Consider the following 11,893-nt stretch of genomic DNA (forward strand, 5'->3'; position numbering starts at 1 on the left):
GTGGTGCAAAACTCAGATTTTGCACCAGACTCCATTTTCCCTAGCCACGCCTCTGCCCAGAGAGAGGGCAGAAGGGACTGCTGGCTGCCGGCTGGAAGTCCATCTGATGTGGTGTGAGGAAGGGCAGGGCAGGGGAGTCTGCTGTCCTCGGCCTCAGAGAGCTGCTTTTAGAAGCGCTTGGGCCGGAGGCGGGGCTTGAGGAGGTGTGGCCATGCCCTGGGGTGGTTGGGGGTGTGGCCCCACCCCGAACTCCCCCATAAAAAATCTATACCTACGTCCCTGCCAAGTACTATCTCCAAATCTGCAGGAATTTCCCAAGCCAGAATAATAGTGTATTGGGATGAGATTGTGCGGAAAAACAAGCAGCTGTTTAATTTATTTATTACACTTGATACCCCACTCTCATCCAGCTCAGAAGTTATGCTAACCAGCTCTAAGACCCTCAAAGGTGATTATTAATGGAAAGTGAAAGTATAATCAGTAGTTGGCTTGCTCTGAGAATGTCTTTTTAGCTATTATTTTCATTAGCAGCTTACATTGTTCAAAACCTTTGACAGAGGCGTGGCTAGGAAAAATGGAGCCCAGGGCAAAATCTGAGTTTTGCGCGGGGGGGCCATAGGCGACTGCCCTCCCCCCACCATGACTAAACAATGATTTTTTGCACCAGGTTATTTCAAAGGGATTTGGGTTGGGGGCTGGAGAGCTGGCTCTGCCCCTGGATCCTGTGATCCATGTGCAGAGGAAGCTGGCTGGGGATGGGGTGGGGGATGGGAGAGCTGGCTGTGCCCATGGATCCTGTGATCCATGGCAGAGGAGACTGGAGCACCCCTCTGTCTCTGAGAGGAAGCCTCTCAGAGAGAGAGGGGGCACTCCAGCCTCGGCATCTGTTTGTTTTTTAAAGAAAAGCTTTTAAAAACCTGCTGAGACTGGATTGCTGGAGGTGTCTGCTGGGGGAGGGAAGGCTTCTGCCAGGCCCCTTCAGGCCCAGCTGGCTTTTTTGGGTGGCAGGGGGTGGTAAGAAGGCTTCAGCTGGGCCCAGGCTGCACCCCTGCACCCCCACACACCCCTTAACCTTTAAGGCACGGTGGCAGTCTCAGGCAGCCTCCAGGGCCGGACCGCTTTTCCTCCTTGGCCCGCCCCCACCCCAACAGACATCTCCTTCAGCCAAAGCAGTCTGTTGGGGAAGGGGCAGGCCGAGGGAGGAAGTGGGAGGGGTTTGGGGGAAATTTTTCTGCCCCCACATGACTTAACAGGCAGGCACCCAGGACAATTGTCCCCGGATGTCCCCATTATAGCTTTGCCACTGACCTTTGGTTTGGTTATTTGTGCAGAGCAACCATAGCCAGACTGTGGTTTTCCAGTCTGCGAGCTTACCGACAGTGTATGTTTGTGTGCAACTGAAAAAAAATTGCTGGTACTAGCCTACAAATCTAAGCAGCTTTTATAATGGATTTATTTGGTTTTGTTGCTTTTACTGATTTCCAGCAGCTAGCAAGACAGAGAAGTCCATGACCAACAGTTCAGTCCTAAGCAGAGGTGCACCTTTCTAATTCAAATGAAGTCAATGGTTTTAGAAGGATTACAAAGTAATAAGGATTTTGTCATTTAGTGTTGTCGAGTGTAGTCTATGATACTATTTGTTTGTGACAAGAACCATTGAAGACATGTAAGGCATTAAGCCCCAATGAACTGCTGGGCAGAGTAGTTGGAGGGAAAATTTGCAGTGGTCTTGGGGTCAAGGCTGCAATCCTGTCCCCAGTTATGCCTGCATGAGTCCCACTGTGTTCACCTGAGTAGCCTGAGCAAAGCCTTCTGGGATTTTCACTTCAAACATCAAAAGGCCATTTGAATTCTGAATGGCATTGGTTAAAGCAAATTAAACAGGATTACAGTTCATGTTGGTTGAACTAGAGGCAGTGAGGAGCTGTTGAAGTATTTATTATCATGAAGAAATCCTCCTGCTTCTAAAAAAATAGTTTGGAATCAATGTTTCTACAGTTCTGTGGCTTAATAAAACTATGGGTTATACTAGGAGATGGTAGTGAAAATAATGTTGGCCTCGATGAATTGCCTTGATTGTATTTTTACCCAGTTTCTAACCAAATTGGAAAAGAGCTGCCATGCTGTGTCAGATGGAGTTCCCTGATGCTCAATTCCAGTAAATGTTATTCAGAGCTAAAATTCCTCCAAACATGAAGGTTATGCTGAGCTTTCCTAGCTAACAGCCTCTGATGAACCTCTCCTCCAGGAATTTGTCTAATCCCTTATAAAAACCACCCACAACTGTCACTACAGCCTGTGGCAGTTGGCTCCCAAAGCAGATTTCTGCAATTAAAAAAAACTAATGAAAATATAAAATAAAATGTAATTTAATTGTTAAGTTCTCTCTAGGCACAATGGAAGGATGCCTGGCTACTTTCTTTTCTTTGTTTGGCCACTCTGTTGGCAGTTGGGAGCCAAGAAGAGAGGGTCTCCTAGGGGGAGCTGGAACCAATCATGACACCTTGCTGTTTTGCTATTGGAGTTTACACTGGGGTGAACATAGAAGGATCTACTTCAGTTGATGCTTAATTTAGGTTCAGCCTATTAATTCTTTCCCTCTCCTTTCCTCTGAGCATGTCACTTGTAATATGAGATGTGATCAGAATTTGATAAGTTAATATACACTTTTCCACAGAGGGATTAAAGTAGAGTTGTATATTCATATGCCATTTGCTGGACCTTCTTTGTTATAGAACAGTGGAGGCGAACCTATGGCACGGGTGCCAGAGGTGGCCCTCAGAGTCCTCTCTGTGGGCACTCGCACACAGAGTTCATCATGTGGGAGGGGGTGGAAAAACACCCCCCACACACACACACACACAAATATCTAGGCTGGCCTGGACATGATCCTTTTCCTGGGAGTAAGCTTGGTTGCTGGCAATGAGGCTTGCTTCTGAGTAAACCCTCCTAGGATCGTGATTCACCCATTTGAAGCGTTGCACGGTTGCTTCACTAAGCTTACTCCTGAGTAATGTGAGTCTCGGAGCCAACCGTTTTTTCTAAACTAAAACCTCAGTATTCAGGTTAAATTGCCTTGTTGGCACTTTGCGATAAATAAGTAGGTTTTTGGTTGCAATTTGGGCACTTGATCTCGGAAAGGTTCGCCATCACTGTTATAGAATGCTCTGCTTGAGTCCTCATGCCTACCTAGTTCTGCTCTCCACCCCCCGCCCGGGCCTGCCCCCACTTGCCTTCTGCCTTCTGCTGTTCCTCTTTCCCCTTTAAGAGTCTGGGCATAGGGCATTGTCTGGTTCTGCCACAGCATAGGGCTGACTGTAGGTAAATTCAGTGTGAGTGGCAGTTTTCACTGGTGAAGATGTAATGCCAATTCTGTAAGACCATGTAACACTCTAGTATAATTTTTGACAGAATCACACTGTGTATTTGGAACTCCCCCCACCTCCCCATAAGAAAATCAACAAACCTCAAAACATTAATTTACATTCTATGTAGGCAGAGGGAATCTAGTTCTGTGGTGATTTAGGCAGACCCCAACCCACAGAATTTCTGACTAGGATTTGGATTGGAGACTTAACCATTGCTGGAAGTTTTAAAGATCACTAGTAAAAGGTAGGGGAAAACTTGGGCAGGGAGTCTCTAAGTCTAAGCAAAGGTAGGGGGAAACCTATTTGGTTGGGATGTCTCTACGCAAACCACTGTGGTTAACAATCCATCCCGTTACCAAATGATAATTCATTTCCGAATGTGATCCCATGCTTTGTTACATGGAAGAAGCCTCACCAAATACAACAGGACTTACTCCTGAGTAGACACACATAAAATCATGACTGTGGAGGCACAACTCTGACAGCATAGCTGCTTTTGGGCAGCTGCAATGGCTGCTTTGTGAAGCTCACAGCCAGAGTGTGCCCTGCTTCGCTGGTCCCTAGAGCATTGTGCCCACAATAGTGTTGGGAGGGCATCAGCCGGGGGGGGGGGAGGGTTGGCTGGGGCTAGGAACAAGGGGGAAGGGAGGGAGCTGGTCACCAAAATGAGCCCCACACATGATCCAGACAAATGGCGCCTGGGTTTTCTGCCCTCTCCCTCCCTCCCCAGGTATGTCATTGGATAAGGAAGAGTTTTTATTCACTCCCTTGGCTGCCAATGCAACTAATTTCATGAGCACTAAAAAAAAACACCTCATGCTTGAATGTGCTAGAAAATACATGAGTATGTTCACAGGAAGCATTTCAAATGTGCTTCCTGACTGTTCCCAGATACCAGACACTCTCTAGAGGGTGCAAGTGGTAAACTATTTCATTAAAACATACACTTTGCTCTGTTCACTGAGAGGGCTCGCAAAGCTTATTTTATTTTTAAAACAGCCGCTCACCATTTTTGCTCCCTAAGGAGGCTGGGATCTGGTTTTTGAGGGGGAAGTGGGGACAGGAAGCATATCTGAAATGCTCAGCTACATAACTGTGTCCAGGCCAGTTGGAAAGATGAGATGTGTCCAAAGTTGCACTAAGCTCTTGTTTATCAGGGCTCTCCAGACTGCACAGAAAGCTGCTTTATGCTGGCAAAACCCCAACATGCCTGGAGAACTCTCCTTCAGTGCATCTCCTTCCACTACCAGTTTAAGCAAAAGAATACTTCAATGCATTGTCAGATGTAAAGAAGGTTTGGAAACAGAAAGTAGAAATGTTTAGCTGGCTGACTCGTGGATGGAAATGAGCTTTTTGAATAACTGACATCCTGTGCTTGATGCAGTATTCACCAAGTGAAATTAATCGCCTTGGATATCCTTTTGCCTCAATTCTTATTGCTCCGCAAGCAATTATCTATGCTCCTATAGTAGTTTTATTTATACTCCATGATTCATCCTTCACTTTTGCTGAAACTCCTAATTAAATATGAGGCGATTTTCATCCTTAATACCAGAGACTCTTCAACAAGATCTGACCATGATAAAGCAGAAGACCACCTGGGTCCTAATTAGGGAAAGGCAGTTTAAAAATATCAAAATAAATAAATATGTTCTAAATACATAAGTTGTAAACACTTAGCACAGCAGATAGTAGTACTGTGTGAATTTTGCGGTTTCCTGTCTCATTTTTGCATCATTTTGGTCAAGGATATATTTTGTAAAATATAACATCTTGAGGACATACTTTTCTTCGCTTTTTCCATATTTCTAAAACACCAACCAAACATTTATCCTTTCTTTCTTTTGGACATCCTGCAGCAACAAATGACTTTTTGTTAAAATAGCATATTGTAGGTTGGAAGGATTGGAGTTCAATTGGGTAATAAAATCCCTCTTTCTACAGCAAGCTTACTGTAAAGTGAACCCTCTTATCTCAGTGTGGATTTTATGGACTATGTAGGAAAAGACTTGACCTGGATGACCCAGGTTAACTTAGTCTTGTCCGATTTAGGAAGCCAAACAGTGTCAACCCTGGTTAGTACTTGGACAAGAGACCTCCAAGGAAGTCCAGGGTTAATATGCAGAGGCAGGCAATGGCAAACCACCTCTGTTTGACTCTTGCCTTAAATAGCCTACGGGGTCACCATAAGAGCTGTAACTTGATGGTACTTTTCACTACCAGGTCAGGCAACTACCAGAAAACTGTTAGTGGGCTTGGATTGTAAGTTGAAATTTACCAGCCTTCCTGTGACAGCCTTCTGAGTTGCCTACCGGTAAGTACAAGAGACCCTTGGGAATGGCAAATGATGAGTAAAAATTGGTAATGATTGAACAGAGGAAATAACAGAAATCTCAGATGCCCCAAAGCACCATAAGAACACTCAGGAAAGGGTAGATAGGATCCAACTTGTGTTGATTTTAGAGATGGCCATTTCCCAGGGGCCTCAGCAACTCAACCAGCTAGCTACAAATTCCACTGTGTTTTGTTAAACATCAAAAATATATCATACTTTTAAAAAAAGAAGCAAATTCAACAATGCATCAGAATTATATTTATACATCAACAGCAGCACACAAAGAAATCCTATTCTAAAGAAGACTTAACAAGCCAACCTTGTAAATATTTCAAACAACAAACAAAAAAGAATATTATGATGAAAGATGCAGAGGACATCAGCCAGACCAGTTGAAGGAAGATATTCCAGACTGTGGTTCCACAGCTGAGTAAGCCATCTTCTCTACGCCTGCTCTGATTTCATTATTGCAAGAGAAATATCTTGAAGTAAGGCAGGCAGAAATGTATTCCCTGACAGCCCAAGCCATTTAGTACCTTGGAGATAGGAAACCCCAACTTAAATGGAGCCTGGAAACAAACTGGGAGCCAGTACAGTTGCACTCAGTCACCTAATACAGAGTATGTTACCGTAGACTATTGAAGGTGTTACTATTGCAATTAATTTTCTTTTCAGAACTTTGCTGATCAATTAAAAACATCTCTAATTCTGACATTGTTTTGTATGAAATAAATGCCAGTCTGTTGTAGTGATTCATGTATTGGAGGAGGAATTGGGAGACCCAAGTTCAAATCCCTGCTCACTTACTAGGTGACTTTGGGCCAATATTATTGTCTTAACTTGGCATACATCACAGGGTTATTGTGGAGCTAAAATGAAGCATAGTATGCTGCCTGAACTTCTTGAAGGAATGGAGGAATGCAAGTTTATAGATAGGCACAAATGAAGTGAGGGGGTTAAAAACCATTGTGCTTGGGTGTTCAAGTAAACAATATTCAAATATTGTGGTATACATGCCAAATGACACCTGTGTGAAGTTTAATGCTGCTGGTCATTTTTATAAGATCATCATTTTTATAAGATCACCTGCTCTATGTAACTTTAGCATAGTATATAGAACTTGGTATTCTCAAAAATCTCAGTTACTTCTTCATAGTAGGGCTAGGGAACTTTTTTTGTTGACTGATATATATTTTTTTCATGATTTTGCACACCCCACATGACCAGATCAGCTGCGCTGGGGAGTTTGTAACTAGGGCTTATTTTTGGAGCAGGGCTTATATTTCAAGCATCTTCCAAAAATCCCGAAAAATCATGTTAGGGCTTATTTTTGGGGTAGGTCTTATTTTCGGGAAAACAGGGTATACAAAGTGGACCCAGGATTTACTATATCTGGAGCCTTTTGTTAATTCATTTAAACAGGAAATTTCATAAATCGAATGATGCCTCTTTTAGCGTTTTCATGAACCCTTGAAATGCTGACTAATTTTAGGAGTGTGTCAATTGGGAACAGCCTGCTCCTTGAGATTATGGAGGGGAAGGAAAAATAATTCATGCTGTTCTAAGCTCTTTGGAGAAAGGGTATGATAAAATAGACATAGTGCTTCAGTGTTCTTGTGCACAAGGACTGATACAGTATGTGCTTCTTGGGATTCATTCTGCATCTTAGATGAAGTCATTTTTTTAACCTGATGAAAACAGGAGGTGGTACTATTGACTTCCAGATGCCTTACACAGATAGTTTGAGTTGTGGGGTTTTTGTCCAAAAATTTAACTAAGAAATCATGAGACTGTGCAGCTGCAGAATCCCCAAAGGCTGTGGATTTCATGACACAGTCTGTGTGAATTAATTTGAACCATCTCTCCAACAAAATCAATTTTAATTTCAATTAAAAATTAATTTTTTTAAAGTTCACACAAAGATTTTGCAGTGACTTGGAAGAGCAGCAGGAAAATAGCTCATTGTTTACAAACATTATCTTTGGCTCCTTGGGGACAAAAGGCAAACGGAAGGAACAGATGTGTTTGTACAACTGAAATATTATCAGTGTTATAGGTAACCACAGTAGACACCAAGGTCCAATTTCCAACACAAATATTGTGGTGCCTCTGGTGCAGACAACTTTCCCAGACATTTGTTCTATCTAGTATTATGTGATTATTTAGATTTTGTTGAAGGAGAAAAAAAAACAGGGGCTGAAAGTGCAAAAAAAAATTGTGAGTTAGGGAAAGTGGAGGTAGAAACAGGCTTAATGTGCTGTGGAATGGATATTGGAATGTGCATCTGAATGCAAATGTTTGATGGCACAGTCTTGCTGTCAATGGGATGCACATTTCAAATACCTATTTCCACCCAAAATTTGATCAAAACAAGAGCAAGCTGCTACAATGTGGAAGACTTTGTTCAGTTGGTATTTTCAGCCAAGAGCCCTGTATGCTCAGAAGATGTTTGGAAAGGGAACAATATGTCTGGCAATGCACAGATGTCCCATGTGGGGAAGATCAAAGGCTCCACAGAAACAAAAAAACAGTTTTTTCACAGCCCTGGTTCTCACCTTGGAAGTGAAATGACATGGTGAAGCCTAATCTCCTCAGATCTTGGAAAGTTAACCAAGTTGATAATTGAAAGGAAGACCACCAATGAAGACTCTGCAGAGGAGTGCAATAGCAAATCACCTCAAGTTCATTTGCCCCTTGTCAAGAGTTGGCATATGTTGGTTGCAACTTGATGACACTTATGTACATATGCACAAAGTTCCCATCCCTGGCTTATTTGTTATTTTCTTTTCTTTTTGTTTGTTTGTTTTTGCCTAGACAACTACTATGGTACTCCAAAGCCTCCAGCAGAGCCTGCCCCATTGTTGCTAAATGTGACTGACCAGATTCTCCCAGGTGCAACACCCAGCGCTGAAGGCAAACGCAAAAGAAATAAGTCAGTGAGCAATATGGAAAAAACAGGAATAGAGCCGCCAGAGGAAGAGGAGGAGGAAAGGCCTGTGGTCAATGGGAATGGCATGGCAATCACACCAGGTCAGTACATTTATCCTCACTTTCCAGGTACTGTTTTATTTGCAATAAAACCCTCTTTACTTCTTAAAGTGCAATGAGTGTTTTACAGCTCACTCCTGATTGGGATGGTTGGCAGGGACAGCACCATTCTGGTGCCACCCCACCCCCAACAGAGGACTTTGCCATGGCACGAGAAGCCGTAAAAAGTTTTTTAAAAGAAGGGCAAAAATCCCCCATGGAAATAGAGATATAAAAAACCCACAGGAGATATAAAATAGAGATATAAAAAACCCACACATAGCTTGAAAAAGCAAGACAAATTTAGAAACTTACTGCACCAGGCTATAGGCTACAAAGGAAACAAGCACAGTAAACAATAAAGTCAATACCAAGCTGTTCCACTGGGCCTTTGCGGAGGCCCGCCACTGATTGCCCCCTCCTTTCATAACATCGGTGGATCCTGCCATCCCCTCTCTTAGGGGGATTAGTAGTGGTTTGCCATCTATTGTGTTTGTTATCAGAACGCTGTGTTTTCATGGGGTCTGGTTTTAATGTGTATAGAGCCATAACTATTTAATTAATGTTGGTTGTCTATTGATTTTATCTTGTGCTCTACCTGTACACTTCTGTTGTTCACTGCCCTGAGCCCCCCGGGGGAGGGCGGTATACAAGCATAATCAATCAATCAATCAATTAATTAATAGTAATTTTTAAAGTGAATTTTTTAACCCATGAGAGTGACAAATGCATATCATACAACATATACAGAACATCAAACATACACATTACTTACAAAGGCAATAAAACATTTCCATTGCCTGCCCTAAATGTAAAGTACAACAGCTAATAATTTGACTCAGTTTAGAGAACTCACTTCCTTATTTTTGAACTAAAGAGTAAAAAGATAATGTATGGTAGTCACAGTGGGAAACAGATGTATTTCTTGGAGACGTGCAGAGAGCATTTCCATCAATCTGTCTATGAATATGATCCTTATTTCTGTAAAAAGTGAGTAGAAAGGTGCTTTTTCATAAATAGTTACTATTTGGATTAAGATTTGTGCAGTAGTACTGATGCACCCTCTTCTAAGTTGAAACTGATTTTCCTTTCCACCATGCATTTCTCCTTAGATTTCTTATTGTAATTAAGATTACAATGCTAAGCACTTCTGTGTCAAAAAAAGGGCTGAACCAGCATGTTACAAAGAAAATTGGATGTTTGCTGAAATTAGTAGCTCTGTTGTGAATTACCCTTCCCCCTCTATAATGTCTGTTTCAATTTCACTTCATGATCTTATGTCTTTACAATGTGCATTTTCCCATTCCTTCTTTTAACTTTCATTTATTTTGATGTATTTATTCCCCACTTTTCAGCCATATTAGATGCTAAAATGGCTTATTATTAATATCTAACACACTTAAAATTTTAAAAATGCTATTTTTGTTCCTTAGTTCAAAACTATCTGAGTAAAAAATACAGAATAGTACAAAACAAAGCCAAAACAGTAAATGCAAAGATTCTCCAGTGGTTCCTGAGAATAGGACAATATTGCTACATACAAAAATCTTCGTCCTCTGGTTTGTTGACAGTGTCTACTTGCATAAGAGCATGCAGAGGAGGGACTTCCCTTTAAGTCCTAGACCATCCCTGCCTAAGTAGCAGGCAAAAACATATTTATTCTAAACTTCCTGCTTCCTCTTTGCTTCCCATGGTATTCCTCACCTTAGTTAGGTCACTGGTGTTGCACATTACTCCCAGATGCTGCAGTCCTCAGCCAAAGAGGAAAGAGAATGTACAGGCTGCTGTTTCTCTGGGCTGAGAGGTGGTAGTAATTGGGTCTCAGCCCTGCACTGCTTAGTGCCAATAAAGCAGAGCTTGCTAGATGCTATTTTCCAAGAAGAAGGGAAGCCTTCTACAACTGGCAAGAGTAGCTGTATTTCTGAGGAGTTAATTCTATCCCAGAACTAAACTCTCTGGGTTGGATAATGAACACAAACCCTTTCTGCATTTGTTATGAAAGAACTACATGATTTCCAGTCTTCCTAAGGGGGTCAAGTTGCAAGTCCCAGAGAGACCTGCTATCTCAGCTGTTGTACTGCACTCTCATCTGGAACTCTTCAAGATCACAGCCTGAAAGAAGAGCAGCAAATCTTAATCAAATTTGACTACTCTGCCAGTGTCACAGCCATGCTGCTAGCCCTTAATAAACAGAATCTACAGTGTCACCTGGTCTGTGTTGTCACAGTAATTCAAGGTAAGACACACAGATCCCAACAAGCCTGACATTTGCTTTCTCCTTGATTCCCTCCAACAGGGATTCAATAAGGGTCCCATAGTTAACTTTTTGAAATGACAAACAGGCAGTATTTCCAGCACTCCAGGAAACAGCAAAGAAAAACACATTTTGTCCCATCACAACATGTGTAGGTTCCCAAAGAGACATCCTTGGTGAACATCTGTGCAATGCAGTTTGGAAGCTTGATGCAATCTGAAGTAGGCTCATAAAACTGTCCCTCCTTGTTCTGGGGCAAATGTTCACCAAGTTCACTGAGGCAAATGTTCACCAAGATGGCATTCTTCACAGGTGTTACCTCAGCACAGAGAGCACTACATCCTTGGTGATCAATATTCAATACATTGCCCAGAAATAAGGAGCTTTGCATATTTCATCAGAATAGCTCTTTACTCCCCAAATCATCTTCAAATGCCATATAGCAGAGGAAATCATCTTATCTTCATTTTGCTTGAAACCAATCCACAAGAGAGTACTTAGTTTTTCTGTATCTGGAGATATGAAATTCAGGAACTCCTATTCCCTCTTTATGTACTTTGGAATGGCCATCTTGGGGGCCTACAGTTGGTCCCATACATTGTCAAGATATGTATCTACAAGAATCTGAACAGGCATCAAATAACTTCCAGGAAGAGCAAATATGCAGTCAGGTTAGGGGGGTGCCACCTTTGCAGCTTATAGAAGTTCTTCATCTCCAGAAACAACATGCAAAGCCCTAATATGGAAAATCACTTACTTCCATACAGCCTTCAATGCATTTCCCTCTGCAAAAGGAGATTTGGCCCGAAGAGTGGTTCAAAAAGTGTTGGTGGTGGAAGAAAATGCCATCAAAGCACAGCCAACTTATGGTGAGCCCGTGGGGTTTTCAAAGCAAGAAATGATCAGAGG

The 11,893-nt window shown here is 42.2% G+C and overlaps 1 long non-coding RNA gene across 1 annotated transcript; it reads left to right on the forward strand.

Moving 5' to 3' along the window:
* Positions 1-459: 459 nt before the first annotated feature.
* Positions 460-8,727, forward strand: LOC125434490. The gene is made up of 3 exons (XR_007244794.1): positions 460-471; positions 5,254-5,263; positions 8,518-8,727. It is a non-coding gene; the product is annotated as an uncharacterized LOC125434490 (long non-coding RNA).
* Positions 8,728-11,893: the final 3,166 nt, after the last annotated feature.

The sequence above is a fragment of the Sphaerodactylus townsendi genome, linkage group LG06 (assembly GCF_021028975.2).
Source record: "Sphaerodactylus townsendi isolate TG3544 linkage group LG06, MPM_Stown_v2.3, whole genome shotgun sequence".
Classification (NCBI taxonomy): domain Eukaryota; kingdom Metazoa; phylum Chordata; class Lepidosauria; order Squamata; family Sphaerodactylidae; genus Sphaerodactylus; species Sphaerodactylus townsendi.